At 49.0% G+C, this 6,242-nt stretch overlaps 1 protein-coding gene across 1 annotated transcript in view; it reads left to right on the plus strand.

The window, feature by feature from the left end:
* The first annotated feature begins 1,627 nt into the window (after window positions 1-1,627).
* LOC306819294 (spectrin beta chain, non-erythrocytic 1-like) overlaps window positions 1,628-6,242 on the plus strand; it is a 29,304-nt gene continuing 24,689 nt past the window's right edge. The window contains 1 exon segment of the mRNA XM_079336864.1: window positions 1,628-1,821. The gene's annotated coding sequence lies outside the window, so the exon portion shown is untranslated.

Below are 6,242 nucleotides of genomic sequence, written 5' to 3' on the forward strand. Positions count from 1 at the left end.
TCCCCAAGTGGCCTCTGTGGTACACTGCAGGCTTACAGGTCACACAGGTGGAACTCATCTGTTGTCTGTCAACCAGGTCACCGTCTGAAAACAACCTGTGATTGGTTCATCAGAGATCAAGGAGACAGGGAGGCCTGTGATTGGTTCATCAGAGAGCAGGGAGACAGGGAGGCCTGTGATTGGTTCATCAGAGAGCAGGGAGACAGGGAGGCCTGTGATTGGTTCATCAGAGAGCAGGGAGACAGGGAGGCCTGCGATTGGTTCATCAGAGAGCAGGGAGACAGGGAGGCCTGTGATTGGTTCATCAGAGAGCAGGGAGACAGGGAGGCCTGTGATTGGTTCATCAGATTGGTACCTCGTGGCAGACATTGGTTGAAGTTTTTACAGACTTACAAACTGATACAGATGATGGATTTACTTTGTTCCTTTTTCAGAGAACCTGAGTTATTAATTTCTGTCAGGACCTAAAGACAGTTTGAACCAGAATCTGAAGACCAACCCTGAATGTAAAACATGTTCCTCATCAGTATCTGATAACTCCAGTGTGTCCTGTGTGTGTGTGTGTGTGTGAGTCCTGACTGTCTCCAGTGAGGGAGAAGCTGGAGTCCTGCTGGCTGTGTTGTTGTCAGAGCTGTGTTTACATGGCTCCTCCCCTTGTGTATAAAAGCTGTTTGAGTCAAGAAGATGAAGAAGAACATACTCACTGATTATTGGATGAAGAGTTTTTACATCAGTCTGTGTCACTTTACATGAAGCTACCAGCTAACTAAAGAGCGCTAACATTAGCATGCTAACATAATCATGCAGGACACAGGTGATTGAAGCTCCCAGCTAGCTAAAGAGTGCTAACATTAGCATGCTAACACAACAATGCAGGACACAGGTGATTGAAGCTCCCAGCTAGCTAAAGAGTGCTAACATTAGCATGCTAACACAACAATGCAGGACACAGGTGATTGAAGCTCCCAGCTAGCTAAAGAGTGCTAACATTAGCATGCTAACACAACAATGCAGGACACAGGTGATTGAAGCTCCCAGCTAGCTAAAGAGTGCTAACATTAGCATGCTAACACAACAATGCAGGACACGGGTGATAACAGCTCGAGGAGAGGACGCTTCTGTCCACCACTTGAGCTTGTCTGGAGGAGGGCGGAGCCTTCAGCGTGGAGGAGGCGTGGCCTAACAAAAGTTTGTTTTGGTTTCAACGCTGGAGCTCAAGGGTGACGTATACTGGATCAATAAATCACACCAGAAGGAGCTGCTGTGATTGGCTGATTTGAAGAGGCTGTCCCTCATGAGTATGATGTTCCCTTCACAGGATGAACCCTGTGTAGATGCTCTATAGCGCCACCTTCAGGACAGACTGAACATGTTCCATACAGCACAGTTCAGACTGAAGTAACAGATACATGATGCACACTCTGCTGCCTGCAGGGGGCGCTACAGGGACTTTTATACATGTTTCCTTAAAAGCTGGAGCTGAGATTTCAGATTGTCCCTTAACGCAGCACAAAGACAGACAAATAATGTCCAATAAAAACAGATGAGACAGTTTGATGTAGACTCGCTGTGATGCAAACTGGAGGGAGTCTGGGGGGAGGGGGGGGCTCTGTGAGGAGGAGGGGTAATGAGGAGGAGGAGGAGGGGTGATGAGGAGGAGGGGGCAGTGCGGATTCTTTCCCGTCATCCCCTGCAGCAGCAGCAGCAGCAGCAGAGCTCCCTCCTCCTCCTCCCGTCTGTCTGTGTCTGTGTGTCGGAGGCAGTTTGTACTCTGTGGATCCTCTCAGCTCAACTTTGGAGACTCTGTGACCTTCTGAGCAGGTAAGAACCTTCTCTTACTGGTCCTGGGGCTCTGCGGGGCTCTGCGGGGCCCTGCGGGGCCCTGCACGGCTCTATTGTTGCGGTGGCTGTGATTGGAGCGGCAGGGAGGGAAACAGTGAAGCCTCGGATCAAACTTCGCTTCATGTCGGAGGGGATCGGCCGAGTGGGACCGAGTCGGACTCTTCTGGTCCGGAGCACAAAGTCTCCCAGGGGACCCGCTCCTCTCTCCCGGCCCGATCCGTTGTATGTGACGGGGATGCGGCTCGCCTTAGCCCGCATGTCCCGCCCCGCCAGCAGCCAGCAGCCATTAGTCTGTGCAGGAGGATGGAGGAGAATAACGGTGCGCCATGCATGGACGCAAAAACAGGCGTGGCCGCGGGAGGAGGAGGAGGTGTGTGTGCGTGCGTGTGTGTGTGTGTGCGTGTGTGTGCGTGTCTCTAGTCAGGACAATAAACACCGCACAGAGAACACTTGCGGGTTTATTTTTAGCGGTGGAAGGAGCGGAATGTGTCCCGCAGCAGTTAAACGAGCAGCGGGAGGACATGGTGAAAACACACCGAGAGAGAGAGACGGAGGCCCCCCCCCCCACCCCGAGGAGCCCCCCCCCCTCACTGTGTGCTCTGATGGTGTACTAATGACCGAGCCCGTTCACACACCGACATTCAGCTCCAAACTGAACCGTTCTGTTGTCTGCAGGCCCGGATCCAGTCCGGGAGGGGGCCGCATCCAGTCCGGGAGGGGGCCGGGCAGGGTCTAATCCCCCCACAGTGTGTGTGTGTGTGTGTGTGTGTGATTATGTAAATAAACAGGATCTAACACACTCTGATAGAACAATAAGAGGAATGTTTCAGGGAACAGGAATGTTCTCCAAACACTCTGATTGAGTTTGTTGTTCCAGCGCTCTCTGAAGTTCTGATGATCCGTCCATTAAAAGGTTCTGTTTTGTTTACACGTCCATGAACCCTGTTTATGTCTCAGGAACATTCTTTGACATTTGAAGGTGGTTCTCACGTCCTACACACGGTAAAGACTTTGACATTAAACATTATTGGAACATTACTACTAATGCTTCCAATTGTTCCTCCTCAGCTCAGTGAGGATCCTTATAGTGGGCCGCATTAGAACGCTCTCCTGCCCTGGTAACCTGCATGATACGGTTAACTTTAAGGTTCTCTAAGACGACCCTGAGACTGTGGAGAACACGTCAGTACTTTAAGGTTCTCTAAGACGACCCTGAGACTGTGGAGAACACGTCAGTACTTTAAGGTTCTCTAAGACGACTCTGAGACTGTGGAGAACACGTCAGTACTTTACGGTTCTCTAAGACGACCCTGAGACTGTGGAGAACACGTCAGTACTTTAAGGTTCTCTAAGACGACCCTGAGACTGTGGAGAACACGTCAGTACTTTACGGTTCTCTAAGACGACCCTGAGACTGTGGAGAACACGTCAGTACTTTACGGTTCTCTAAGACGACCCTGAGACTGTGGAGAACACGTCAGTACTTTAAGGTTCTCTAAGACGACCCTGAGACTGTGGAGAACACGTCAGTACTTTAAGGTTCTCTAAGACGACCCTGAGACTGTGGAGAACACGTCAGTACTTTAAGGTTCTCTAAGACGACTCTGAGACTGTGGAGAACACGTCAGTACTTTAAGGTTCTCTAAGACGACCCTGAGACTGTGGAGAACACGTCAGTACTTTAAGGTTCTCTAAGACGACCCTGAGACTGTGGAGAACACGTCAGTACTTTAAGGTTCTCTAAGACGACCCTGAGACTGTGGAGAACACGTCAGTACTTTAAGGTTCTCTAAGACGACCCTGAGACTGTGGAGAACACGTCAGTACTTTAAGGTTCTCTAAGACGACCCTGAGACTGTGGAAAACACGTCAGTACTTTAAGGTTCTCTAAGACGACCCTGAGACTGTGGAGAACACGTCAGTACTTTAAGGTTCTCTAAGACGTGGAGAACACGTCAGTACTTTAAGGTTCTCTAAGACGTGGAGAACACGTCAGTATCGACAGGATGTTTGTTTGTGTGGATTTGTTGTGAATAATAAATGTTTTGGAACGTTCCAGGATAATGATGTAAACATGAAGGTTGCCAGATCCCAGATTGGATAAAGAGTCCTGTAGCAGGAGGAGGCGAGCGAGGAGTTCACCTGGACTCACCCTGATCAGCATGAATAATGAAAGAAGAAGTGTCAGAGTCATTAGTGCTTCAGTCAGGACGGGAAACACAACGATCCAGAGGAACCTAGAACCTGAGACAGCAGCTCAGGAGGAAGCTGGATAGTGATTCCAGATAATAAAGACGTGCAGTCATATGATGTGAGAGAGAGAGAGACTGTCAGACTGTAGCAGGGCGAGTCCATATCACACCAGACACAACTAACATTTATCCAACATGAAAGTTTCTACTTTTAAAGTGTGTCTGCCTCCCAGGTCCTCACTGGTATATGATTCCAAAGATGAGGGGTCTGATAACTGCAGACTCTACCTCCTGTAGTTTAGAGACTGTAGGTACCAGCAGGTCTGATAACTGCAGACTCTACCTCCTGTAGTTTAGAGACTGTAGGTACCAGCAGGTCTGATAACTGCAGACTCTACCTCCTGTAGTTTAGAGACTGTAGGTACCAGCAGGTCTGATAACTGCAGACTCTACCTCCTGTAGTTTAGAGACTGTAGGTACCAGCAGGTCTGATAACTGCAGACTCTACCTCCTGTAGTTTAGAGACTGTAGGTACCAGCAGGTCTGATAACTGCAGACTCTACCTCCTGTAGTTTAGAGACTGTAGGTACCAGCAGGTCTGATAACTGCAGACTCTACCTCCTGTAGTTTAGAGACTGTAGGTACCAGCAGGTCTGATAACTGCAGACTCTACCTCCTGTAGTACATTTAGAGACTGTAGGTACCAGCAGGTCTGATAACTGCAGACTCTACCTCCTGTAGGACATTTAGAGACTGTAGGTACCAGCAGGTCTGATAACTGCAGACTCTACCTCCTGTAGTTTAGAGACTGTAGGTACCAGCAGGTCTGATAACTGCAGACTCTACCTCCTGTAGGACATTTAGAGACTGTAGGTACCAGCAGGTCTGATAACTGCAGACTCTACCTCCTGTAGTTTAGAGACTGTAGGTACCAGCAGGTCTGATAACTGCAGACTCTACCTCCTGTAGTTTAGAGACTGTAGGTACCAGCAGGTCTGATAACTGCAGACTCTACCTCCTGTAGTTTAGAGACTGTAGGTACCAGCAGGTCTGATAACTGCAGACTCTACCTCCTGTAGTTTAGAGACTGTAGGTACCAGCAGGTCTGATAACTGCAGACTCTACCTCCTGTAGTTTAGAGACTGTAGGTACCAGCAGGTCTGATAACTGCAGACTCTACCTCCTGTAGTTTAGAGACTAGGTACCAGCAGGTCTGATAACTGCAGACTCTACCTCCTGTAGTTTAGAGACTGTAGGTACCAGCAGGTCTGATAACTGCAGACTCTACCACCTGTAGTTTAGAGACTGTAGGTACCAGCAGGTCTGATAACTGCAGACTCTACCTCCTGTAGTTTAGAGACTGTAGGTACCAGCAGGTCTGATAACTGCAGACTCTACCACCTGTAGTTTAGAGACTGTAGGTACCAGCAGGTCTGATAACTGCAGACTCTACCTCCTGTAGGACATTTAGAGACTGTAGGTACCAGCAGGTCTACTTCCTGTTTGTCCTCGCAGAGTGGTGGGTGTGGCAGCAGGGCATTAGGAGATAACAGATATGGGTCATGTGATGCTGAGTAAAGCTTCAGCAGCTTCCTTTAAAGAGTGAACGAGGACACAAACAGGAAGCAGCAACAACCAAGATCAGTGGGATTGTCTCCTCAGATCAGTGGGATTGTCTCCTCAGATCAGTGTGATTGTCTCCTCAGATCAGTGTGATTGTCTCCTCAGATCAGTGTGATTGTCTCCGTCCTCAGATCAGTGTGATTGTCTCTGTCCTCAGATCAGTGGGATTGTCTCTGTCCTCAGATCAGTGGGATTGTCTCTGTCCTCAGATCAGTGTGATTGTCTCTGTCCTCAGATCAGTGTGATTGTCTCTGTCCTCAGATCAGTGTGATTGTCTCTGTCCTCAGATCAGTGTGATTGTCTCTGTCCTCAGATCAGTGTGATTGTCTCTGTCCTCAGATCAGTGTGATTGTCTCTGTCCTCAGATCAGTGTGATGGAGCTGATGTGATGAAGGGCAGGGCCAGCTAACCAGGAAATGACTCTGTGTGTGTGTGTGTGTGTGTGTGTGTGTGTGTGTGTGTGTGTGTGTGTGTGTGTGTGTGTGTGTGTGTGTGTGTGTGTGTGTGTGTGTGTGTGTGTGTGTGTGTGTGTGTGTGTGTGTGTGTTCATAAATCCAATCAGTGACTTCCTGCTCTGCTCAGAGG

This window comes from Symphodus melops (genome assembly GCF_947650265.1).
Source record: "Symphodus melops genome assembly, chromosome: 2".
NCBI classification, from domain to species: domain Eukaryota; kingdom Metazoa; phylum Chordata; class Actinopteri; order Labriformes; family Labridae; genus Symphodus; species Symphodus melops.